The 27,963-nt window shown below is 41.9% G+C and overlaps 1 pseudogene; it reads left to right on the plus strand.

The window, feature by feature from the left end:
- Positions 1-2,744: 2,744 nt before the first annotated feature.
- Positions 2,745-21,422, plus strand: LOC101046621 (calponin-3 pseudogene; annotated as a pseudogene).
- Positions 21,423-27,963: the final 6,541 nt, after the last annotated feature.

Genomic DNA, 27,963 nt, shown 5'->3' on the forward strand with positions numbered 1-27,963 from the left:
AAACATTGGATGAAATCTATAATTCATTAACGTATTATTTCCCACTTCCCATCTGGAAACCAGAAATACTGGTGATATACATCATGTAGCAGAATCCAACAAAATCATTTAAGAACAATAAACTTGAATCCGTGTAGAAAATGTGTATTTTATTCGTGTTTTTGAATGGGAGGGATGTTTTTACCTTTCGGAGGAGTTATGATTTAGATTCATTTTTCCAGCACTGGCTCTGAGCTCAGCACATTCTAGGGTATTTCAGAATTTATGTTTCACTTCACACTTTTCAGCCCCACTATTTCTTTGTAAAGTATCCAAGTGGGACATAACCAAAAAAAAAAAAAAAAAAAATTTCTTTTTTTTCTTGCCCATGAATCTTAAAAGTCGCATAAGAAAGATGAAATGACCAAAATGGCTCTCAAGGGGAATCTGAGAAACAGAGAAGATTCATGAGGGCTTCTCAATGTACAAGTTTCTCTCTGCATTCACAACCCACATGAACCTCAGAACCCACAGGTTGGAGGATACAGGAGTCTGAGCTCTGCTTATACTTTTATGGAGTCAGCTAGTAGGGACAGATGCCCTCCTTTCTCCCAAAGGCACTGCCCACAACTCAGTAAATCACACCACCCAATTCCTCCTAGATCAATCCCCTCCACTTCTCACTGTAAGGACTTGAACTCAGTGAAGGTGGTCAAGTTGTATAAAAGGTTTTCCTCATGCAAGATCCACACTGGGTCCATGCCACGGATAGGTGGAAAATGTTCCACATTGCTTCCATAAGTGACTTTCTAAACAAGAATTGCACCCTTGCAGGAAATGTCATCATCTTATTCATGTCATGCAGTTGAATGTACACTTTGGACATCATATTCAAGAAATATTTATTCTGCCTTCATACAGTGTATAGTATATAAGGAAGAAGAAAGAGAAACACTTGGATCTCAGAGCATTGATTATTTAGAGCAGCAAAATGTAGAGGAAATCATACTTCTTACACTCTGGTAACACTATAAACTCCTTATTAAAGGCCATAAAAGCAGAGAAGAGAAAGAATAGACAAGAAGGAAATGCTGCAGCCGAGAAGACAATTATACAAGCAAGTAAGACGGCAAAAATTCATCACAAGAGTCTATGGCCCAGTGGCTGAGAAGCACAGGACTAAAAAATTGACATTTAAGAAAAAAAAATAGTTTCCACATAGATGAACCTTTTGTTTAAGCACAACATATACATTTTAAAAACCCACCTGAGATGTCACCAATTAAACAGATTGAAAAAGTGAGAACGATGTTCATCAGTCCCAGTATTTTGAGCTTAGAGTGAGACATCATGGACACTGGCATAGCCTTTTGCATTTAACAAGAATTACCTGTTCTGCTGGGCATGGTAGCTCACGCCTGTAATCCCAGCACTTTGTCAGGTCAAGGCAGAAGGACCACTTGAGGTCAGGAGTTCAAAACCAGCCTGGCCAACACGGTGAAACTCCGTGTCTACTAAAATAACAAAAATCAGCTGGATGTGGTGGTGCACACCTGTAATCCCAGCTACTCGGAAAGCTGAGGTGGGATAATTGCTTGAACCCAGAAGGCAGAGGTTGCAGTGAGCTGATATCGTGCCACTGCACTCCAGCCTGGGCAAAAGAGTGAGACTCCATGTTAAAAAAAAAAAAAATCTAGAAAAGAATTACCTATTCTTTTTCTCTCATTAGGTCTTGATCTCAAACTTCTATGGGTCTTTCTGAAGGGGAAAAAGTCAGCCACAAAAGCCACTGGACAGAGGGTTGGCTATTTTCAGTGCTTTTGTTATGAAGACTCTGGCTTTCAAAAGGATTATTAAGAATAAAGCCCACGTCTTTGAAATATACATCAAGTTGTTAAGGCAACAAGATCAAGGCTAAATCTAGAAATGTTTGCTCCACCACCCACTCCGTCCACCCTGTTATCTACCTCCCATGTTTTTGTGGGTTGTTTCAACTAATTGAAAGCATTGCGGTATCTTTGCCACCTCATCCCAACGTTTTCAAGCAGCAAGAAAAAGAAAGCATTGATTTCTAGGACAGCATGGTAGTACGTATGTATGTGTAGGTTACGTTTGTATGTCTGTGGGTTTCTGAGAAATTCTGGAAATAGCTCATCAAATTTTCCCCTAAACACTGTCATATTTAACCAAAGCAGTAGGAGAATTGACAGTGGTCCCAGTAGCTAATGATTCAACGTGGGGGTGGCGAAGGGGGAGCTGGCGTGCAAAGGAGCCAAGGAAGGAAGCATGGCGGAAATAGGAAATTCAGGGGGAAGAGCTGCTTGAGGTGTTTGCAACTTCTTTCCCCCAGAACCACAGAAAAATCTCATGAGCTCAGATCATAAACAAGAGATGGTAGAGCTCGAACTCCCAACGAGTTTAGCCTTTTGCTTTTTAGATGTGGGTTTATGACTGCAGCTTCAAACCTCTCAGCTGCATGACAGCGCTCCTGTTTGGGGAATCCAATACAGTGTCAGCCTTGAAGTGTCAGGGGCAAGAGAGCTGGGATTCTAGGCAGGGCACCTTTCCAGTGGGACCCTGGTTATCCCTGTCTAAGCCTAAACTATGCGTCTCCTGGGTTCGAGTGTCCCTGATCCTGCCTGCTCACCTGGTAAACAACAGGTCCGAATTTGAGAAGTACTCAGCAGACAAGAAGAAATTCGTACACAGGGTTGTTGAAAGAGGTTGGGACTAGAGGTTCCGCTTTGTCCTAATCAAGTGAGACCATGAGCTTCCCAACCACTGGCTGGCAAGAGGAAAGAGAAAAGGACCAAGGAGGAGACTTTGGTCATAAGAGCCCATTTCTAACCAGTGTTGGCCTGGCAATTGCAGGACGTAACCCCAGTGAGCAGGTGGGAAAGCAGACAGCTTACCCAAGACAGCGTGTGGTCTCGTGAAAAATTAATGAGTTCTGCTGAATCCCAACAGTCAATGGGTGGATTTTAGACATGCCTCACTCCCTGGACGTCTGAGCTCAGAGATGCCCTGCGGAAAAGCCTCGTGTTTCATACACTTTGTGACCCAGTTTCCATCTGGCTGACAGAAGCTTTTCCTGCCTCAGATGACAGGTCTGAAGGCAGCTTAGTAGGATGGGTGATGAGTTATATGAACACATTTCCACATTAATTGAATTCCCCTCAGTTGGACTTCTGCAAAATGAACTTTTATTTTTTTTAAGGGCTACATTTTATTTCAGGGACTTAACTGGGTGAAGGAAGACTGCTGACTCCAGGGGAGATTTTCTGTAGACTTTCCCTAGAGAAGCAGGCTTGGTTGGAGGAGGCGATGGGAAGAAGGCATCCAAGAGACCTCGTGTGTGAAGAAAATGCCTCTGCCAAGTCCTCTGCCTGCCCCAGGTCACTGGTTCCTAAATGTGGGTGAGTCTCCTTGGAGAGCTCTTATTACATAGTGTCCTTAGTCCAGCCAGACTAACTCAGTCAGACCTCAGAAAGCAGAGCCCAGGAATGTGATTTTTAACAATCTCATAAAATATTTCTAGAATAGCCTTTCTCAAAACCCCTTTACCAGAAATCACTACCATAAGGCATTCCATCCATCCTCTGTAAGAAATATTCAGTGATTTTCAACAGTTGTACAAGAACGGCATTTTCTTGGCAAAGCCTATGAGAATGAAGAGTGAGCCTTGCTGATTGGGAAAAAAAAAAAAAAAGCATTTTCTAAAATTGGCATTTGTTTTCACCGTGATAACCATTTCTCTTATCAAATCACATAAAAGTTTCTCATAAGACTGGTAGCTTTAGCAGAATTTTGGATCAAAAATGGCCGAGAAAGGCAGGGCACGGTGGCTCACGCCTGTAATCCCAGCACTTTGGGAGGCTGAGGCGGGCAGATTATGAGGACAAGAGATCAAGACCATCCTGGCCAACATGGTGAAACCCAATCTGTACTAAAAATACAAAAATTAGCTGGGCTTGGTGGCGCCCACGTGTAGTCTCAAGTTACTCTGGAGGCTGAGGCAGGAGAACCGCTTGATCCTGGGAGCCGCAGGTTGCAGTAAGCCGAGATCACACCACTGCACTCCAGCCTGGTGACAGAGCGAGACTCCATCTCAAAAAAAAAAAAAAAAAAAGCCGAGAAGTTTCACGAATTGAGATGGTGTGCACTTTCATTATGCAAGATTGATCTTGTTGGTTTTTCCAGAGTGTCCACCTCTGTTAATCTATGTAGGTCTCTTCCTGTTTGAGTTCTGGATGGTGACTAGGCCATTGACAACGGCTTTTCACTTGACCTTTAATGACTTATTTTCCAAGAAGCTCTAACTCTTGTCTTCCAAAAGTGGCCTCTGTGGGGGATATTCAGTTCTTGGCCTCGTGCCATGTTTCCAGGGTCTGCCCACACCACTCTGCACCTACCCAATGCCTGGTCCCCAAATGGCACCTTACTCCTTTGGCTCTTCCCTCAGTTCAGCATGAATCACGCACCTCTCTGCGGAATTCTCACCACAAGTAGAAGATACCCTCTTTCCTTTGTTCGCTGCTTCTTCCTCTGCATGGCCCTCAAATTTCCTTTATTAAATTTAACAAATACTTATGGAACAGGATCTATGCCAGAGATTGGGGATTATTTTCCCGCTATGCCACAGCCTTGCAAGCCTGGCATTGGGTACCTTCATCCAGCAAGCCTGTATTGAAGACAGATGTGTGTCAAGCACCAAGCACCTAATAGGAACATCTCGGTTGCAGCTCCTGCCCTACCTCCTATCCAGGAAAGGAGGCAGGAAACATAGAAACAGCAGTCCATAAAATGGTTGCAAACTTTAAAAGTGCTGTGAGAAAAGCAATCACAAGAGCTGAGGTAGAAAGTTATCATGTAGGAGGAATACTAAAACTAGTGGTCAGGGAGGATTTCTGTGAAAAGATGACACAAATGGGAAACCTAAATGATGAGGAGGAGTCAGCCAGAGAGAGTGAGGTAAATGGCTTCCAGGCAGAGGGCACAGCACAGGCCAAGGACCTGGGGTAGGAAAGACCTTGCCACAGAAGAAACTAAAAGAAGATCAATCTGGTTGGACATTAACAAGACAAAGTGGGCCGGCGCAGTAGCTCATGCCTGTAATCCCAACACTTCAGAAGGCCACGGTAAGTGAATCACAATGTTAGGAGTTTGAGACCAACCTAGCCACCATAGTGAAACTCCATCTCTACCAAAAATACTAAAAAATTAGTTGGTTGTGTGGGCACCTATAATCCCAGCTACTTGGGAGGCTGAGGCAGGAGAATCGCTTGAACCAGGGAGGCGGAAGCTGCAGTAAGCCAAGACCACCACTGTACTCCAACCAGGGCAATAGTTCAACACTCCGTCTTAAAAAAAAAAAAAAAAGGGTGGGGAAGTGTGAGTGGCCCAGGAAGACATTAGGGAGGTTGGAAGGAGATATGTTATGCAAAATCCGTAATAAAGATTTCAAATTTATTGCACTAATGAAATTTACATTTAGTCCCAAGAGGTCCAGGATCCTTCTTGAAAATGAGTCTTTGGAACAAGATCACGTCCTTTGCAGGGACATGGATGAAGTTGGAAGCCATTATCCCCAGCAAACTAATGCAAGAACAGAAAACCAAACACCACATGTTCTCACTTATAAGTGGGAGCTGAATGATGAGAACACATGGAACACATGGTGGGGAACAACACACACTGGGGCCTGTGGGAGGGGAAAAGTGGGGGAGGAGAGCATCAGGAAGAACAGCTAGTGGACGCTCAGCTTCACATCTAGGTGATGGGATGATCTGTGCCGCGAATCACCACGGCAAACGTTTACCTCTGTCACAAACCTGCCCATCCTGCCCACGTACCTCTGAATTCAAAATAAAAGTTGAAGATTAAAAAAAAAAAAAAGAAAGAAAGCAGCCCTTTGGCAGTCTCTCCTGGCATGCCAGAGTCCCTGATGCCATGCCTTCTTCCTGCATTTGCCACATGTTTTAGAGAGCAACTTTGTGCCGGACACACAGTCATCACATTAGATCCCTACAACAACCTCTTCCTATCACACCAATCCACATCCACATAAATCAACCCTTGTATGTGATTTTTATCTCTTTGCAATTCTGAAATAGCATCAGACCACACAACAGTTCACAACTAGTGTTTTCAGTTAGCAATATATGATGGACATCCCTACATGTTGTTACATGTTGGTAGACACATTCTTAGGACAATGTTCTTCTTCCTCCTTGCTCAGCCTCACCTATATGCACAGCTCGCCCAAACATTGCTTCCCTCCTCAGCCTCTCCCTCCTCCAAATATACACTGCAGAAAACCTTCACACGAGATGGCAAGTGTACCTTGGAAAAGGCATGTTGGAGACCAGTTCTCTAAACTTTCTTTTCTCTAATGGTACAAGGCCACATCTCAGGAGACGAGTAGTCTCTGGTGAGGTCACTCCAGGCTTACATTTTATACTTTCAACCAAGTCATTTCCTTCATGCGGTAAAATATGATGGAGTGGTGGGAGCAGGGGGAAATTCTGGGACACAGGAGCATTTCCAGCTGCACGTGCGTTCTGTGAATCCTCTGGGGAGACAGCTGAACATGGCAGGAGAAGCTCAGGTTTCGGAGTGAGCCGTAGCTGGGTTAAAATTCTGGTTTCCCTGCTAATGAGTCTGAGGGAGGTAACTGGCTCTCACTATGCTTCCTCATCTACGAAAAAGGAAATATTAACGCACAATGGAATATTATTCAGCCTTAAAAATAAAGGAAATTCTAATACATACTACAACATGGTTAAACCTTGAGGACATTACGCTAAGTGTGATAAGTCAGCCACAAAAATACAAATATTCTATGAATCCTACAGTAGTTAAATTCATACAGAGTATAAAGATGATTGCCAGGGGCTGGCAGAGGGGAAATGGGAAGTTGCTGTTCAATGCATATAGATATCTGTTTTGCAAGATGAAAAAGGTCAGGAGATCTGTTGCAAAACAATGACAGTAAATTTTTTGTTGTATGTTTTTATCACAATTTTTTTAAATGCAAAAAAGGTGAGAAATAGTAATACCCGTCTCATAGGGTTGATAGAAGAAGAAAATCACATAAATTATATAAAATATTTAGCACAGTGCAGTTCCTCTTTCTCCCCACTGTACTCACACACACACACACACACACACACACACACACACATTCACATACACTCACACACACATATACACCACAAACACACACACAAATATGCATACTGTCTCACATACACACTATATACACACACGCACATACGCATCACAAATTCACACATGCAAACACTCATACTCTCACACACACATGTTCACACACACATCACAAACTCACACATGCAAACACACATACTCTCACACACACACTCACACGCACATATGCACCACAAACACACATAAAAATGTACATTCTCTCTCTTTCTCACACACACACACACACACACACACACTCACATGCACACACTTCTTTCTCTCAGCTTCTTGCTCAGCCTCCCTGGCTGAGTCTCCTTTGAGCACAGGCATCAACAGGGAGAACACGTCATGTTCAAAGACTTCTGTCTCCAGGAGTCTCCTCAGTCTGCGTTCTGGAAGATTCTTCCACATCCTATGTTTCCTTACATGAATTCTTATTCCAAAGCATTTCAAGACACTCTTAAAATAATGGTTCTTAACTTTCAGAATCCTAAAATCTAGATACAGTGAAGCAGCTGAATCTGAGCTGTGTATAACGTAATAAAACATGCCTTATATGACTATAATAAGTATTTCACACTTTATAAGTTGTTTTCAATAACTTAACACATCTAATTCTTAAAATAAAAGAAGGAGGTGTTATTGTTCCCTTTTTAAAGAGGAAAAGCAGCTTCAAAGAATTTAAGTGAGGTGTGTTCAAAGTCACCAAACTAGCAGGGTTCAGAGGGGAGTCTCTGAAACAGCCATCTGTTGGCTTCAGGATTTTTCTGCTCTTTTTACCTCATCACTGGGTAAGAGAGGGTAGGTCAGATAAAGAGCTATCTAAGGACTCAGGAAACCGTGGGCATGCTGCCTGGATCGGGCGCAGAGTCAGAGCTGATCTAGAAAAGAGAACACATGTTTCCCTGAAGGCACATAGAGAAGGAGAAATTCAGAAAATAGGACGCGAACTTTTTCAGAGCCTCACATTGGAAGCAGACTTCTTCTCGGGGCCAGTAGACAGAAAATGTGTCACTACTAAGGTCTTGCTTCTGAGGGAAGGCTAGAGGAGCTCACAGAGGGGCCCTGTCTCCGAGTCCAGAAACACAGGAAGCATCCCAAAGTCCACAGCACAAATACCGAAGGCAGGGAACGCCTCGTTTCAAGAGATTAGGGTGTTACAGTCTTAGGCACATTCTAAGTAAAAAGATATTAAAAAGCAGTGCCCCTACACTATACTAGCAAACTGCATAAAGGTTACAGGAGAATGAGACACATTATCTTGTTCTAACTCCAAAAACAATGAAATTGAACTCTGATCCCTCAGCATCCAGGGAAGTGTCCCAAGGAGAACTCTGCTATTTGGGGAAGTTGTCACTATGGCTGCCACATGGGGTCCCTTGTGGAACACAGTATTCGGTCTCATGCCATTTTTACCTCACTACTGGGATCTCTGGTAAACTGAGTACAGAGTAGACACCACCACTGAAACCTCTGCACACCCTGACTGCAGCCACTGAGAAGACACCTCCATTGAAACCTGTGCACACCCTGACTGCAGCCCTTGAGAAGACCCCTCCATTGAAACCTGTGCACACCCTGCAGCCATTGAGAAGACCCCTCCATTGAAACCTCTGCACACCCTGACTACAGCCATTGAGAAGACACCTCCATTGAAACCTCTGCACACCCTGACTGCAGCCATTGAGAAGACCCCTCCACTGAAACCTGTGCACACCCTGACTGCAGCCAGAGAAGACACCTCCATTGAAACCTCCGCACACCCTGACTGCAGCCACTGAACTACTGAGAAGACCCCTCCATTGAAACCTCCGCACACCCTGACTGCAGCCACTGAGAAGACCCCTCCATTGAAACCTCCGCACACCCTGACTGCAGCCACTGAGAAGACACCTCCATTGAAACCTCCGCACACCCTAACTGCAGCCACTGAGAAAGTGCTGCAAGCACCACTGCATCCCAGTGTGCAGTGGGAGAGGAAAATTGAAAATGGACTCTGTTCTTCTGTCAGTCTGTCTGTCTCTCTCTCTCCTGTCTCTCTCTCTCTCTCTCTCTCTCTCTCTGTGTGTGTGTCTCTGTCTCTCTCTGTTTCTCTCTTTGTCTCTGTCTCTGTGTCTGTCTCTCTCTTCTGTTTCTGTCTCTGTCTCTGTCTCTCTGTGTGTCTCTCTCTCTGTGTCTCTCTCTCTGCCTCTCTTTCTGTCTCTCTCTGTCTGTCTCTGTCTCTGTCTCTCTCTGTCTCTGTCTGTCTCTCTGTCTCTGTCTCTGTCTCTCTGTCTCTCTCTGTCTCTGTGTGCCTCTCTGTCTCTGTCTCTCTGTCTCTGTCTCTCTCTGTGTCTCTGTCTCTCTCTGTCTCTCTCTCTGCCTCTCTCTCTGTATCTCTGTCTCTGTCTCTCTCTCTCCTGTCTCTGTCTCTCTCTCTCTTTCTGTCTCCGTGTGCCTCTCTGTCTCTGTCTCCATCTCTCTGTCTCTGTCTCTTTCTGTGTGTCTCTCTCTGTCTCTTTCTCTCTCTGTGTCTCTCTCTGTGTGTCTCTCTCTGTCTCTTTCTCTCTCTGTGTCTCTCTCTCTGTCTCTCTGTCTCTCTCTGTCTCTGTCTCTCTCTCTCTCTCTCTCTCTCTCTCTCTCTCTCTCTCTGTGTGTGTGTCTCTGTCTCTCTCTGTCTTTCTCTGTCTCTCTCTGTCTCTCTCTCCACTCCATGCCATGCTGACTTGAACTCACTAGGTTAGAGTTATTTACCCACATAGTTCTTTTAATGTACAGATATAAACATACACACTTTCCCCCAAAACCTGCCTGCCTGTCACCCTACCTCCACGTTCCAGATTTTTGAGAGCTGAGCTTGCCTGTCTTGATTTCTAGGCCTAACCACTTCTTGTCCCAGGGATAAATTCTATGCCGTAATAGGTTTCATTCCACTTTAAAAGGCAGGGCGGGGCATGGTGGCTCACACCTGTGATCCCAGAACTTTGGGAGGCTCAGGAAGGAGGATCACTTGAGTCCAGGAGTTCGAAAACAGCCTGAGCAACATGGCAAAATTCCAAACAAAAAATACAAAAATTACCCAGGTGTGGTGGTGCACACCTGTAGTCCCAACTGACTCAGGAGGCTGAGGTGGGAGGATGGCTTGAACCCAGGAGGTCAAGGCTGCCGTAAGCCACAATCAAACCAACGCACTGCAGCCTGGGCAACCGGGTGAGACCTTGCCTGCCTCTAAATAAATAAATAACATGTAGATGGACTCTTCACCTCAGAAAGAACTAGCAGATAAACTGGAAGGATGGGGTCTGGTTTGGGGATAGAGAAGTATTAAGAACAAGTTGACTGGATCAAAGAAAGATGACGCCTTAAGGATAAAAAGAGCCAGTCTCTCTTCCTTGAACAATGCAACTGAGAACCATATGGTACACGACTATTTCCTGGAATGAGTAAGTGGAAAGTTAAACAAAACCTTCAAGTATCCCCAGGTGAGGCGCACCATCAGGAGAAAAAGGCATGCAAAGGTTTAGATTTAGTTTTCTTTCTTTTTTTGATTTCCAAGACTCACACCTTCTGCAAGTTTGCATGTATTAACCTAGATCTCACAAGAGCAATGCTCCAAGAACATCCCGTCCCGTGAAACCGTAGGAAAGAGGAGCATCTCGGGTTGGGCTCCCCAGAAGCAGATCCTGAGAGGAGGACTCCTGTGGAAATGACTTTTTGAATGTGCACTTAGGGGAAGCCAGTGAGGGAGCAGGGAGCAGAATTGAAAAGTGAAGAGGCCAGGCAAGAAGGTGAACTCAGGCAAAGTCTTGCAGAGGGTTAGGCCGCAGGGAACTCAGGAGTGTAAGTCCTGTTCTGCCACGCAAGGGAGCTGAGGCTTCCAGACTCCTGCAACCATCAGCCACTGGGTAAGGTCACCCCAAGGGGATACAGATTCCCCTGGCACTTCCAGCTCTCAGATTGTACATGCCAGGGAGGCTCGAGCACCCTGAGAATGTGGAAGAAGAAAGTACCCCCAGGCCAACAGACACACAAGAATGGCATAAAGGAAAGAAGCAGAGGATTGGACAACACACAGATCATCTGCTATGAAGAGCCAAGAGTGAAATTGAGAGACTCGATTTTCCCATATACAAAATAAGGTTCATTGTCCAGCACCCATCATTGGTAAAACAGGGATGGTACTAACGCCTGCTTCGTTGGGTGGTTGTGAGGACTGTATTAATCAATTGAGGAAGAGCACATCTTAAGGTCTCAGAAATACCAGCATCTGTAAATATGTACAAGCAAGTGTAACAGTAATTTCAGCTGGGCCTGTGATTCCAGTTGTTTTGCCAAAAGAAATGTAGTGACCACGTATGTACCCAACAACCCCTGAGGTCTCTACCATCTCTCAGCAGTTTGGAGAATGCAAGAGGAAACTCGGACAACTTCTAGGGGGAATTCAAAAAGCACGAACCTGCCAGTCTGAACTGTACACAAAGCATTTCTTTCTTAAAAAAAAAAAAAAAAAAAAAAAAGTCCACCTTGGGTCTGCACGGTGGTTTCTGCCCGGTTCTCAGGCACACCTATGAGGAGAGCTTTCAACACGGTCCACAATTACTTACGAGCATCAACCTACCGTGAGGTTAGCCCCACACCAAGCCAACCGTGGACCCATGAAAGAGCTGTTTCTGTGGCGTTTAAGTAGCACAAAATGTGATTTTTCTCTGGAGAAGACTTTTGAGAATTACAGGGAATTAGTCATATTTTCCAATGTGGAAATTTTAACAGTTGTGAAATTATGAAGACCTGACTCAACGATTTCAATATTGCAATATGTCACCTAGCTGTCTTGTTACTCAAAATTACATGATTTAGAAGGCAGTGACTTTAAAAAGAACCCAACCAAGGTTGGAAAGAAAAAACGGATATGCAGACAAAGCAAAGGAAAAATATAAAATTGCTGAAATTTACAGAGCTAAGTTTAACAATTCTGGGCTCATTTAATACAGCTTTTATCTTAAATAGAACATTGAAAGGCATGTTTATCCTCTCAGTGAATTATATGTTAGAAATGCACTCTTTAAACAGTGGGTTTTTTTAAACCTACAATATGGAATCTGAACTGGATTTAACATGTTGCTAAATATTCAAATGGGTCATCCCTTCATACTCTCTTTTGGTAGGTTAAAAAAAAGATGAGCAGACTTTCAGGACAAAGATGAGTAAGGCAACTCAAGACCACCTTTGTGCTATACTTTTTCCAGCCCCTTAATTAGGCTACTCCTCATTAACTACCCTAAATGAGCTACAAATAATGATCGGGTCCTGTCCTTTATATATGAAAATTAGTCTATTAGCAAGCACATGACTGAGTGTTTTCCGGGAGCAGTGAAGGGTTTGCACTTTTTCACGTGCACCCTCTCTAGGCTTCCTTTGTCCTCAAAAGCATACCTTTGCAAGACAGCTAGCCAGGGTGAGAAAGAAGCTAAAAGGCTCTAAAACAGACCATTCTAATGAGCTTGGTCTCATTAACGTTGTGTGATAATTAGGCAACATAGCCAGAACAAATGCAACACTGGGAAAATTTGAGGACATGTAGATAGCTCCATGGAATGTTCAATACAAAGCTAAAAGTGGTATTACCCCTTGAAGAACTAAATGATTCACTGAATAGGACAAGCACTAGAATTTGTGATCAGGAACATTAAGGAAAAGAGAGTGGGGGTTATGGTAAAAGACTGATTGCTACCTACAACTCACCAAATTTCCACATATGCTTCCTGACATGCATTTTCTCCTGTTGTAATAACAGCAATCAAATACATTATAAGACCCCGGGCTTATTGTAAACAGATAAGAAAGAGTATCTAAATCATCCCAAAGAAGTTTATCCCAGTATGTTGACTTCAAAAGCTTACCACTCTTTATGTACTTTCAACAAAATAGTTCTCCTCAAATCGATCTATAAATTAAATGCAATTCCAATCAAAATTCTGGCAGAATTTTGTATGAACTCGACAAATTCGTTTAGAAAGCTATCTGAAGAACAAAGCAAGGAAACTTGCTTATCTAGACACTAAGAAACAACAAAGATTAAGTAATTAAAAAGAAAAAAAAAAACAGTCTTGGCATTGCCCAAGACAGAGATCAATGGAACAGAACAGGAAGCCTGGAAACAAACCCAAGGAAATTTGGGAATTTGTTCTGTAGCAGAGATGGCATTATAAATGAGTAAGGAAAGGATGAAACTTTTTAGTAGCTGATGTTAGGAAAACTTAACATAAAGACAATTCTCTACCTCATGGCATATAAAAATTCAACTCTAAATTGATTGAAAACCCACATAGAAAATTAAAACTATGAAATAAGTATAAAAATATTTTTTAATATCATGACATTAGAATGTATGGAAAGAGTTTTAAAATAACACTCCAAAAACACAAGGTGAAAAAAAAATTGACTACAACAAAATCGAAGACTTTTATTTGATGTAGAATATCAGAAACAAGGTTAACGTATAGGTGACAGAATGGAAGAGGAGAATAAAATATCTAAAACTGGAGGTTAATATCAACATTATACAACAAATTCCTACAAATTAACAACAAAAAATAGAAAGCTCAGTATTTAAATGTCCAATGTATAATAGGTAATTCACAGAAGGAAGAAACCCAAATAGTTAATAAATACATGAAGAAATACTCAACTTCATCCAACAATAATTGCAGATAATTAAAACAACCTTATGTCCATTTGGTTGACAAAAATTGTGAACATTGGTAAATACCAAATGTTGGTGATGATGTTAGCATACAAAAACTTCTTGCACTGCTGGTGTGAAAAATACTGCTTATGACATATGAGATTATTGTTCAAATAGATTCACTACTTCTCTGCTACTTCCATCAGAGGAGTATATTTCCTCTCCTGACTGGGTTTGGCCATGTGACTCAATGTAGACTCACAGTAGACACCCCTGTGCACTTCTCTGCTCCTGGACTTAACGCCTGGCTATGGGACTTGTTTTGGTCAATACTACTATGTTAACAGAAATGACTTGAGCAGAGGCTCAAAATGTGGTTGCTTGGTTAGGCTATCTCCCTCGTGCTTCCTCCATGGCCATGAGAAGAATATGCCCTAGCACAGTTCACCAGTCCAAGGAGGAGGAGAGACACAGGGAACAGACCTGAACCAATCTAAACCTGACCCAGAGCCCAGCCTACCTAAACACCCAGCTTACCCATGGATGTATCACTGATAATAAATTTCTGGGTTTTAAGTCATTTAGTTCTGAGGAAGTTTATTTCACAGCATTCTTTTGACAAGGACTGACTGATACGCTAATACAGCATCCATTCAGCACTCAATGAATACAAATAGAATATACATTATGTAATAGAAACTTCTACACAGCCTTCTCTGATTTTTCCTTGTTGGCAGAGGGTGCCTCCCACTACAGAGTCCTTTAATTCCAGACACTTGCTTCCGCAGTCTCTGTTATAATATATATAAAATGCTAGTCAATGGGACCAAAGAAAGCATCCACTAAAGGACTTCTGGCAGAAGTTTTCCTCTATCATGATAAAAGATATGTGGGAAGCCTTAACCCTCTTCTTCTACACTGGATGTGATCATGCCTGTATGTGATGTTCAGAGCTGCTACAATCATCTTGTGACCAGTGGGGAAAATAACACTGACTTATGGAGGATGATAGAACAGAAACATGAAACTGTCCCAGGTCTTTGGTTATACCACTGAGCTGCTAATGCTTCCTCCAGAATGCTTGTTGCATGAGACAATTTAGGTTCTTACTGTTTAAGCCAATTTCAGTAGAAATGCTAAAAGCTTCTTAATTATCCGTAATCTCAACTCATTGTCCTGTTAATCTCTACTTCTGGATATGAACAGGCACATCCATAAGAGGACAGATGCGATTGTCCTCATTACAGTATTGTTTTCTGGTATCAAGTTCCTGGAGGTTTCATAAGTGTCCACACTTGGAACATGGATGAGTAAAATGCCTATGATGAAATGTTAGGTAATAATCAAAAGTCTCAAAAACACGGAGTAAAGTCATAAAAGTTAAAATATAGAATAAGGTTGATAACATAGTGCCATTTATGTAAATAAAGAATGTAAACACAAGACAACGTTACTAATTTTCCAATGATTCATATATATTTAAGGAAAAGTATTAAAAACATTACAGTGTGTATCTTAAGTGGGATACAAGAATGTTAGCAGGATTGAGGCATGAAAAAGAAAAATAATTAATTAAAAATTTGAGTACTTATATTGGTTGTTGCTACATAATGTATTATCCTAAAATGTAGTAGCATTTTTTTTTTATAGAATTGGGGTCTCTATTTGTTGCCTAGGCTGATCTCGAACTCCTGGCTTCAAGTGATCCTGCCACCTTGACCTCCTAAAGTGCCAAATTATAGGCATGTGCCATCACACCTGGCCTGTAGTAGCTTTGCAACAATAAACATTTATTATCTCAAAGTTTGTATGGATTGGGAATACAGGCATGGCTTAGCTGGAGTTTGTATGGGTTGGGAATCCAGGCATGGCTTAGCTGGATGCTTCTGATTCACGGTCTCTCAGATGACTCCAGTCAAGGGCTGGGCTACAGTCTCATCTGAAAGTTCACATGACAATCTGAGGATCCATTGTCAAGCACACTCACATGGTTAATAGCAGCAGGATTTAGTTCCTTGTGGGCTGTTGGACTCAAGGCCTGAGTTCTTCATGGTTGTTGGTTCTTTGCCATATGAGCCTCTGTATAGGGCAGCCCACAGCATAGCCGCTTGATTCCTCAGAGCAAGTGACAGAGCAGGAGAGTGTGTACAAGATGGAACTCAGGGTCTCATATTTGCTGTATTCAGTTTATTAGAAGTGAGTCACTAGGTCCAGCCCACACTCAAAGGGAGAGTATTACCCAGGGAAATGAGTACCAGGAGGTGGGGACTACTGGGGACCATCTTAGAAGCTCCCTACCACAGCCCTCAGTGCCATAACCAGTGAGGATCACTTATCACAAACTTAGGGGCATAATCACTTCAATTAATGTTCCCGTGCTCCAAAAAATGAAAGGCAAACCAGATAGCAAAAAGAACCAATGTGGCTTTGACTTTTATATATTTGCAGATCAAGTTCTAGCTAACTGACTTTAAATAGTTCTTGACAGACTGAAGAGTTATTTGGGGTAACATGTTGACTATAGGTATGTAACTATTAAGAAACAGGAAAAAATCTGTTTTTTGTGTGTGTAAGATTAAATATCAAGAAGCAGAAAGAAAAAAGTGAATATTAGTATAGTTTCTATGAAAACAGCAGCAAATCCAGATTTAATGTGAAAAATACTGTTCTAAATGATAAAACTTTTTCATGTAGATTTGGATAACTCTATAATAGGAGAAAGCTTTTAAGATTCCCTTGTTTAACAGGTGAAGAATCAGAGGTTCATATGGCCAGTGACTTACCTCGGGTCATTGCAGGCACCTACCCTGGGTTAAGCTATTCTTTACCAAGGAGAATTGCCGGTCAGAATGAAAATGTGATTATTTGTAGCCTCCAAGTGGAATCTAATATGATTATAAATGGGTTACACTTGGCAAAATCTTTCTTCCTTTCCCAGGAAATTCACACTGAAGAGTTAATTGCATTAAATTGTTCTGTATTTAACTTCTGTCTCTGATAACAAGCAAAATTTCAACAACAGTCTCCATTTTCTGTGTAGAACCAGAGAAGAACTTCTTTTATTTTGTTTCAATGCTATTTTTCTAAAGCTTTCTCATTCTTTTTATGCTCCTCATCACAGTAGAAGTCCATGAAAAATTAACACCCCTGTTCAGCAGGGAAGCTAGCTCCTCTTAAAAGAATGTTCTGGCAAACCTGACACCAGAGCAAGCATCTCCATGCAGACAGGCCATAGAAAGGTACAGTGTGTTCCAGAAACTTCTCCCTACAGAGTAGGGGTCTCAAGGGCTGTGGCAATTACATTAGACTCATTTTATGTTTCCTCTGCTATCCCTTACTTAGTTATTTCATATGATAGCACATTTTGAATCTATGAGTTTGCAAAATCCAGGTAAGCTACTATGAAGATGTAGAAACCATTCTACTTTCTTGAACTCCACGGGCAATTAGGGAAAGCTGATGTGTCAAAGTCAGAATTCCACCAACAAAATGGCATTTGCAATTGCTGAATACAACATCTGTGTTCTGTGAGTAAGATATAACAAAAAGTTTAAAGCATCTGTGTGTATCAGAAATATATGCAGTGAAACATGGGAGGAAACGTACTTGGAATGCAAAAGTTCATCAATGTCAGGAGATTTTACCCAGAGAACATGGTTGGTGGAATATTTAATGAAAGGTAAAACCGTGTCTTCTCCTAAAGTTTAAAGTATGATTCTGTTTAGTTTATGCATCAGTTTATTTTTATACACAGTTGTGAATCCCCATTTGGATTAAGATTTTTTACCTGTAAAACTGATAAGTACTTTCAAATTATATCACATTATTAAAGAATTACCCTGAGTATAGTAGGTAAGAGTAATCCAACCGCACTTCACTTAGTGAGTTTGATCCTCTAGTTGATTAAGATCACATTTCTCCATTACTATGCCCATTCCTCTTTTGTCCCCCATCCTAGAGATATGTTGATTTAGCTCACTTCAGATTCATACCTGCTAGGTATCATCTCATAACATCACAAAACCACCAGGCGAATCAACAGCTTCAACCATAGAGATAGACCCTGGTTGACCACCAATGGGAAATCCCATCCAAGTGAATTTGTTTGCTGACGCCTTTACGTCATCTCACCCCTCCATATCAGACCCCACTGGACTCAGCAAGAGCTGCCTCTTCCATTTGTGCTCCATCTCTGTTCCAGAGATAGACAGCTCTTACAATCTTAGTCCTCAGCATCAAATTAGATGCCTCATCTCTGCTCACAATTCCTACCTTCCCACCAGGCGCCTCTAAGTCCCATTACCCAACTCCAGCAGTAACACTCGAATTTAGCCTCATCAAAGGTTATAATAGCTTCCATACCTCAGAATGAATGGAATAAAACATATAGAATGCATGAGTCAGCTTCATACATAACTGTGCAGTATTTATTGTCTCTCAAAATATTTCACAAGTCTACCATCTTTATCCTTGAGTTTTGCAAGTAAATAAAATGAATGAGTATAGCACATCAATTACCATGGGGTGTATGCATTTTTAAAGGTTTTAAAACAACAGTGGTGTTAATATCTCTTTGATGCACTAGAAGAGCAATCAACAAAACACTAAGAAGTTTCCCATTCTCTCTTTCCAAGGTTGTTCATTAGCTGAGCTAACCTCTCAGAATCAGAGCCAGCCACCCCCATTCTTCTTATGCATGTCTCAGTCATTTTACGTAGAAAGAATCTATTCCATTAACCATCAACATTTTAGGAAGCAAAGCATAATATGGCTGCTAAATTAGGTAATATAACCCAGTACCACACTAAAGGAAGTAGAGAATCCAGAGCCCAAATGGCTCTAGTTTTACCGTGTGGTCTTAGAACAGCATTAGTTGAAGGAAACACAGCCATTTCAAACACAATTTTAAAAAATAGTCCTTTAGTCAAAACTACTCTGGCCTAAATCCACTCCAAATCACTGCAAGATTCAATAGAAACTCAAAGGGAACTGCACCTAATGGATTCTCCAAAGAAAAACACATTATAATTGAACCATCCTATTCCTTGGCACACATAACAGCTGGTCTGACCACACATATTCCATTCTGGAGCCATATTTTAAGAAGGACAATGACAAACTGGAACACATTCAGAGTAAAGCAACCTATTCTGAAAACTATTTCCTATGATAAATGGTTGAAAGGACCGGTGATCTATACTCACCAGTGAGAGAAATGAGAGAGCCGCCTGCAATAATGGGAGTGGCTAGCTTGCTGGACTAGAATTACACAAGAATGGCTCAAACCATTAATCAAGTCAAGAGCCTTAATCAAATAAATGCAAATTAAAACAACAGTGAAATACTATTTCCACATCCTCGCATCTCAGCAAATTGGGACACACACACACACACACACACACAGAACTTTTCTTCCAATGGAAATGCCGACTGTTTCACTGCTAGGAAGGGTGGGAAAAGCTTTTCTGTTAGTCAGTTTGGAAATAAAATTCAAAAGTCTGAAAATTGTACATATTTTTTTACCAAATGTTTTCATAGCCAAGAATTTATCTTAAGAAAATTACCAGAAATGTTTTCAAAGACTTTTTTGTAAACAAATGTTCATCATGACATTATGCTTATCAAAAAATGAAAAATAAAAAGAAAGAAAAAAAAACACAGGGGAACACCTAAATATCCAATAAAAAGCCTCTGGATTTCTCCACGGATAATTGTATAGCGCTTACAATGTGCCAGTCACTGCCAGATATGTTCTGTTCTTCCTAATTCCCTAATTCCCCACAACAGCCCAATGTGGGGGACACTATTATACCCATTTTACAGATAGGGAAACAAGTGCAAATGTGTCACAGACAATACATACTGGGCCTGAAAGTCCAACACAGGCCTCCTGCCCAGACCCTGCACTCACAACCACATTAGACTGGTTCAAAAGCAATGGGGATTGTGTTCGTGCTCTCACCTGGTCTCTTGAAAAATAAAAATAAAAAAGAAGAAAAAAAAGAAAAGCAATGGCGGAACAATACGTAGAATACCATTTTTTAAAAGGAGCTGAAAGAGAAACGTGATGAACTCACTCGTATCCGTAAGCAAACTATCTTTTCCCACTTTTAAGGAAAACTAAGACTACATTTGCCCTTCCGTCTTCTGGCACCTGTCCTCTTCTCCACCATTCCAAAGACCTCACCCCTAGCCCTTCCAGCCCCTGAGCTGGAATTCTTACAGACCAGACTCCCCCACGTAAGCAGCTCAGCTTGCAGCCTCTGACCAGTTTTTGCTCTGTTCTCAACTGCCCTTGTTCCACAGACTAACAGATAAACTAGAAGTAACTAGGAGGCATATTTTTATTTTTACATCTCTCACAAGAAAAGAAAAGTGTTTTTAGCCAAAATAAAAAGTTGAATTTGTAGGGAGCCACCATACAGGTAGAGACCAATGCAGCCAGCGGTATCTGGAGCAGGCTGGGAGCATCTGCAAACCCGGTGGGACCCAGGCTCCCAGGAGAGTCAACTCAAAACATCCCGGGCCAGGAGCTGGGAAGCCAAGCGCGAGAGACCCTGGACTCCTGAGCGCAGCCTCTTCCCACCACCCAAACTACCACGGCCCACTTCAACAAGGCTCCTCCCTACCAGCTCTTGGCCAAAGTCAAGAGCAAGATTGCTTCCAAATAGGATCATCAAACAGAAAATCTTCACAACTGGATGGCAGAGGTGACAGGCAGGAGCACTGGCACCCACCTCCAGCTGGGCGTAAAGGATGGCACCCTCCTCTGTCAACTCATCAACAAGCCGCAGGCAGGCCCGGTGAAGAAGGCCAATCAGACCTTATTAAACTGGCCTCGGCTGAGAATATTGGCAACTTTGCTAAAGCTATTCAGGCTTATGGTATGAAGCCACATGACATAGTTAAAGTAAGTGATCTTGTTAGAATGGAAACATGACCCAGGTTCAGACTACTCTGGTGGCCTTCATAGGTCTGGCAAGCACAGAAGGACACAACCATGGACACCAGGGTTAAATATGCAGAAAAACAAGACGTTAGGATGAAGGAAAATTAAAAGCTGGATAAACGGTCATTGGATTGCAGATGGGAACGAACACAGTGCCAGCCAGGCACGTATGTCAGCTTATAGGACTACAGGCATCTTTAGGGTCCCAAAATGCAAACTGACAAACCCTTTGACCAGATCGTGATTTGTCTGCAGATGGGCACTAACAAAGCAGAGAGCCAGGCGGGCATGTTAGCACCAGGCAGCAGAAGGGACATCTGCTATCAGAAGCGACTGTTACAGCCAGTAGATCACTCTGCAATTGCTCTACAGATGGGTACCAACAGAGTGGCTTCCCAGAAAGGAATGGGTGTGCATGGGCTTAGGGGGCAAGTATCTGGTCGCAAATACTATGCTGCTCTGACAGAACCTATCATTCACAGCAGAAACCAAGGAACAGAAACAAACGGTTTGAAAATCTGTAACAGTGATTATCACACAGAATACCCAGACAACTAGCATGGTGGGTACCACAGTGACTGCCCTAGCCATTACCAATTTGGCAACCAAGGCACTGACTACTAGATTCACAGAAAATAACTCAGTATTTAGTCCACTGTTGTCATTCAGTGAGAACCAAGCTAGCCTTAAATAATTTTTTTCTTGTCTTCCTGAAACACTATTAAGCTTATTGCACCTTAATCAAACAATAGGAAACTATTATTTTTGGACAGTTTAGTGTATCTTATTTCTACCTGAACACTAAACTCATCCTTATTTCTAAATGTGGTCTTTGCCAACTAAACCTAAGGATCAACATTTTAGAAATTTACATATCAGTGTTGCCACCATATTGTTTGCTGATTTTTAAATGAAGTCATGATCAGTGTGCATTTATGGTTATGTATGCACTCGTACTCTTCCTTTGCTGACAAGATGTTTTCAGAGTGGCGTCTCTAAAGAAGCATGTATGAAATGGCCTGCAGATACTTAGATCTGGGTGGTGCATTGCTCTTCATGATCTTGCCAGTGTACCCGTGTGGAGCTGCTCTGCATCCTTCAGCTGTATTGACTGCTGAATGTCTCAGCATGAATTTATCACACTACTTTTTTTTTTTTTTTTTTTTTTGAGCTGGAGTTTCACTCTTGTTGCCCAGGCTGGAATGCAGTGGCATGATATTGGCTCAGTGCAACCTCCACCTCCCAGTTTCAAGCAATTCTCCTGCCTCACCGTCCCAAGTAGCTGGGATTATAGGTGCGCATCACTACGCCTGGCTAATTTTTTGTATTTTAGGTAGAAACAAGGTTTCATCATGTTAGCCAGGCTGGTCTCCAACTCCTGACCTCAAGTGGTCTGCCCCACTTAGACTCCCAAAGTGCTTGGATTATAGGCATGAGCCACCGTGCCTGGCCCACATTTTTTTATATATAAATTTTTTTATACTACATTTTTTATATATAAATTTTGTTTGAACATTCAAAAAATAAAATAATTTAAAATGTTAACCATGAGTTTTCAAATTTTTATTTTAGAATAATTAGGGAAAAATTGGACAATAAATCTAATTACTAAGAGGAAATTTTGAAACTTAGGTTACCCCCCAACACTTCTTCCAATAAAATCAAGTTTTTGTCCTTTTTCCCTTTTTCCTCTTCATGCTGAATAGTTCCTTGTCATTCTGTAGAGATAAACAAACAAAAAAGTTCTTGCATAAGAAAAACATAAATACAATTCTTCCTTCTTCTGCATTAGAAAATAGCCTGTTTTACTGGGCGTGGTTGCTCATGCCTATAATCCCAGCATCTTGGGAGGCTAAGGCAGGAGGATTACTTGCCCAGGAGCTGGAGGCTGGCCTGGGCAGCATGGGGAAACCCATCACTTAGAAAAAACTGCCAATAATAATAATAAACTAGCCAGGTGTGATTCTACACACCTGTAGTCCCAGCTGTTCAGGAGATTAAAGGAAAAGGATCGCTTGAGTCCAGAAAGTGGAGGCTACAGTGAGCCATGATCGCACCACTGCACTCCAGCCTGGGTGACAGAGTGAGACCCTCCTTGTCGAGAGAGAGAGAGAGAGAGAGAGAGAGAGAGAGAGAGAGAGAAATATCTTGTTTTAGCGTGTGACTCACTTGTGAATACAAGCATGTTTTAAACTCATGTTCTGTTTCTCCACAATTTCCTATTAAAAGCTAGATTAAAATATAAATGACTAAGTAAAAATGGTTTTAAGAATCCCTTTATATAAATACCAGCCAGAAGTAGAAAAATACATAGATGGAATTGCCTCAAATAATGCAAGGAAATCTGTCATAGCAACGTAAGTATTATATGAAGAACTGGTGGAATACTCAGAATTTTTCAGGATCTACAAGTTTTGTTCTTAGAGAGCCAATAAGGGCCAATGAGAGCTGAGGGTCACCCTGATCTTTTAAATCCCTTGGATTAAATGCCAGTACCAAGACTTGCAGACAGTCTGGCATTCTGCCAATCGATGGCTGAGGCTTCCCAGAGGAGCCTCATATTCTTATGGTTACCCCTGACAGCAAGCCCCTATTTCTACTGAATTGGATGTAAACATGAATCCTAGCATGGTCCTCTATAAGCTGCTTCTGTTCTGTACCAAATCATTCCAGATATGGAAATGGCTTTCCTTCATCTTCTCCCAAACAAACAAAATTCAGAAAACAAGCAATAGGTAAAGCCCCTGTTCACACCAATACTCCACTTGCAGACTTCATACAGGTGGCTGGAGAAGATCAAAGAAATTTACGTTGTAGCAATTCAAACAACAGATGAACATAGTATAACCTGGTTCCAAAACTGCTTTGACTCGCCTCCCTGCCAGGGTATTGCTGGTCACACCAACCCCAGTGAAGCTTCTGCCCCTTCAGCATTTTGCTAACTTCCCTCTCTTTCTCCTCTCTCTCCTCTAAATTCCTAAATCCTGCTGATTACAAGTGCAGAACATTTAGCTCTTCTATTTCCCTTTCTCCTCCTAACCCCATGTGATTTGTTGTTACTTTTTTTTTTTAACAAAGTCAGTTCCTTGTAACAGAAATGCTAATGTTGCTACCAAGAATTGTTTTTTGTTTGTTTGTTTGTTTGTTTGTTTGTTTGTTTGTTTGTTTTGACAGTCTCACTTTGTCGCCCAGGCCGGAGTGCAGTGGCGTGGAGCTCACGGCAACGTCTCCTGCCCAAGTTCAAGCAATTCACCTGCCACCATGCCTGGCTAATTTTTGTTGTTGTTTGTTTGTTTGTCTCTTTAGTACAGACAGGATTTCACCATCTTGGCCAGGCTGGTTTTGAACTCCTGACCTCATGATTCACCCGCCTCGGCCTCCCAAAGTGCTGGGATTGCAGGCATGAGCCACCTCGCCCAGCCCCAAGAATGTTTTTTATAATGCCCTTTCCGTTGTAATCATATAATCTTAAAAGGCATTTAGTCCAACACCCTTGAGAAATCTGTAAGAAAAAGGGATTAACAACTTACTTAAGCTCTCACAACTTAGACGCAGCAGAGCAAGCACAAAAACTCTGTTCTCTCCACTCCACGTGCTGTGTTTTCTATTACTAAATGCAAATGCTAAGACAGTTCAATATCCATTCATAAGAACCACTAGACAAAGTTTAATTTTATTTTTTTCATTTACTAAATTGTAAGAAAGTAATATATCTATCTAATACAGTCTCAAAAATTTTTAAACATCAAATTTTTTTGAGCATATAAATATTCCAGGTTGAGTAAACGCTTTTGTATGACACATAGATCCTTTGTGGCATGGCCCCAAATTACCTAGTTTATGTCTATAAGTACCATCTATATACTGATGAGTCTCCAGATTTATGTATCGCCACTCCTGACCTCAGCTCCGTACTTGTACATCTAAATGCCTTCTTTACCAAGCCAACTGGCTGGCTAAAAGGCAAGACAGAATTCCTGGATCCTTTCTCTGCGGCTCCTTAAATTGTTCCTTCCTTGGATTCTCCATTTCAGTAAATACCATCACAGCTGCCCAATTGCTCAGGCCAAAAATCTTCAGACTTGCCTTTGATTTAGTTCATTCAGTTAAGATCTATGCCTACTTTATCAGTTCCTCTTACAAAATACGTCCTGAATCCATCCCATCTATCTCTACCATAACCACCCTTATCCAAGAGCTCATGACTAGGCTGCAGTAATAGACTTTTTTTTTTTTTGTATTATAACTTTAAGTTCTGGGGTACATTCTGGAGTACAGTTACAGATTATGCAGGTTTGTTCCATAGGTATACATGTGCCATGGTGGTGATTTGCTGCAAATCACATTCAGTCATCTACATTAGGTAGCTCTCCTTATGCTATCCCTCCCCAATCCTCCCTGCTATTCCTCCCCTAGTCCCCCACCCCCCAGGCCCCAGTGTGTGATGTTCCCCTCCCTATGTCCATGTGTTCTCATTGTTCAACACCCACATATGAGTGAGAACATGCAGTGTTTGGTTTTCTGTTCTTGTGTCAGTTTGCTGAGAATGATGTTTTCCAGTTTCATCCATGTCCCTGCAAAGGAGATGAACTCCTCCTTTTTCATGGCTGCATAGTATTCCATGATGTATATGTGCCACACTTTATTTATCCAGTCTAACATTGATGGGCATTTGGGTTGGTTCCAAGTCTCTGCTATTGTAAACAGTATTGCAGTGAACATACCTATGCATGTGTCTTTATAATAGAATGATTCGTAATCCTTTGCGTATATACCCAGTAATGGGATTACTGGATCAAATGTTTTTGGAGTGGCTAGTACTGGCTGTTTCTGTCCTTGTTTAGTGTTTCTTTCAGGAGCTCTTGTAAGGCATGCCTGGTGGTGATGAAATCTCTGAGTAATTGCTTGCCCATAAAGGATTTTCTTTCTCCTTCACTTATGAAGCTGAGTTTGGCTGGATATGAAATTCTAGGTTGATCTCAAGCTCATTGCTGACTTCTCAAATAGAGCTAATTTTCTTTTTCACCAAAAAAAATAAATAAATAAATTCTAGGTTAATAGTTCTTTTCTTTAGGGATGTTGAATATTGGCCCCCACTCTCTTCCAGCTTGTAGGGTTTCTGCCGAGAGATCCACTGTGAGTCAGATGGGCTTCCCTTTGTGAGTAACCCAGCCTTTCTCTCTGGCTGCCCTTAGCATTTTTTCCTTCATTTCAACCCTGATGAATCTGATGATTATGTGCCTTGGGGTTGCTCTTCTTGAGAACTGTCTTTGTGATGTTCTCTGTATTTCCTGGACTTGAATGTTGGCCTTCATTGCTAGGTTGGGGAAGTTCTCCTGGATAATATCCTAAGAGTGTTTTCCAGCTTGGATTCATTCCCTCTGTCACATTCAGGTACACCCATCAAATGTAAATTAGGTCTTTTCACATAATCCCACATTTCTTTGTTAATTCTTTTCAGTCTTTTTTCTCTAATCTTGCCTTCTCATTTTATTTTATTGAGTTGATCTTCAATCTCTGATATCCTTTCTTCTGCTTGGTTGATTTGACTATTGAAACTTGTGTATGCTTCGTGATGTTCTCATGCTGTGTTTTTCAGCCCCATCAAGTTGTTTATGTTCTTCTCTAAGTTGTTTATTCTAGTTAGCATCTTTTCTAATCTTTTAATCAACGTTCTTAGTTTCTTTGCATTCGGTTAGAGCATGTTCTTTTAGCTCAGAGAAGTTTGTTATTACATGTTTCTTTCAATTCATCAAACTCATTCTCCAACCAGTTTTGTACCCTTGCTGGTGAGGAGTTGTGATCCTTTGGAGGAGGAGAGGAATTCTGGTTTTGGGTGTTTTCATCCTTTTTGCACTGGTTTCTTCCCATCTTCATGATTTTATCTACCTGTGGTCTTTGTAGTTGTTGACTTTCAGGTGGGGTCTCTGAGTAGACATCCTTTTTGTTGATGTTGAAGCTATTTCTTTCTGCTTTTCAGTTTTCCTTCTAACAGGCCCCTCTGCTGCAGGACTGCTGGAGGTCCACTCCAGACCCTGCTTGCCTTGGGTTCACCCATGGGGGCTGCAGACCAGTGAGGGTTGCTGCCAGTTTCTTCTTCTGTTAACTTCTTCCCAGAAGGATACCCTCCAGATGTCAGCCTGAGCTCTCCTTTATAAGGTGTATTTTTGGATTTAAGAGAGTCGGGAAACTGCTTGAGGAGACAGTCTGTCCCTTATCAGAACTCAAGTGCTGTGGTGGGAGCTTCATTGTTCTATTCAGAGCTGCTGGGTAGGTACGTTTAAGTCTGCTGCAGTGGAACTCATAACTACCTCTTTTCTCAGGTGCCCTGTCCTGGGAAGGTGGGGCTTTATTTATAAGTTCCTGACATGCTACTGCCTTTTTTCAGAGATGCCCTGCCCAGCAAGGAGGTAGCCTAGTCACAGTCTGCCAGCAGAGGTGTTGCTGAGCTGCCATGGGCTCTGACCAGATGCTGTGTAGACTTCATTGCAATTTTGTTTACATAGGTACAGTTAAAACTGCCTCAGTACTGGCGGACTCTCTCGGTAATGGCAGATTGCCTCAGTAGTGGTGGACTGCCTGAGTAATGGCAGACACCCTTACCCCAACCAAGCTGGACTGTCCCAGGTCCAGTTGCGCTTGCTGCAAAACTCTCAATCCAGAGCATTTCAGATTGCTAGTCTTTGTGGGGGTGGAACCCACCAAGCCAGATCACCTGGCTCCCTGTTTTCAGCCCCCTCTTTTTCACTTGAATGGGTGGCTCTGTCTCCCAGGCATTACAGGCACCGCTTGAAACAGCCACCCAGATTTGTGTGAGTTTTTGTGGGAAAACCCACGACACTGGCTGAAACAGCCATTCTGGAAACTTGTGGTGCTTTTCGGCTGGGAATCCCATGGTCTGTGGGCAGTAAAAACTTGTTTGGAAATGCAGTGATTACTCACCTTCTGCATTGCTCTCACTGGGAACTGCACTCCAGAGCTGTTCCTATTTAGCCATCTTGGATCTCCCCTCTGTCTCCTGATCACCATTCTAACTGGTGTGAAGTGGTATCTCAATGTGGTTTTGATTTGCATTTCTCTAATAACCAGTGATGGTGAGCTTTTTTTCATATGTTTGTTGGCTGCATAAATGTCTTCTTTTGAAAAGTGTCTGTTAATATACTTT

Source organism: Saimiri boliviensis, chromosome 4, assembly GCF_048565385.1.
Source record: "Saimiri boliviensis isolate mSaiBol1 chromosome 4, mSaiBol1.pri, whole genome shotgun sequence".
In the NCBI taxonomy this organism is placed as follows: Eukaryota; Metazoa; Chordata; class Mammalia; order Primates; family Cebidae; genus Saimiri; species Saimiri boliviensis.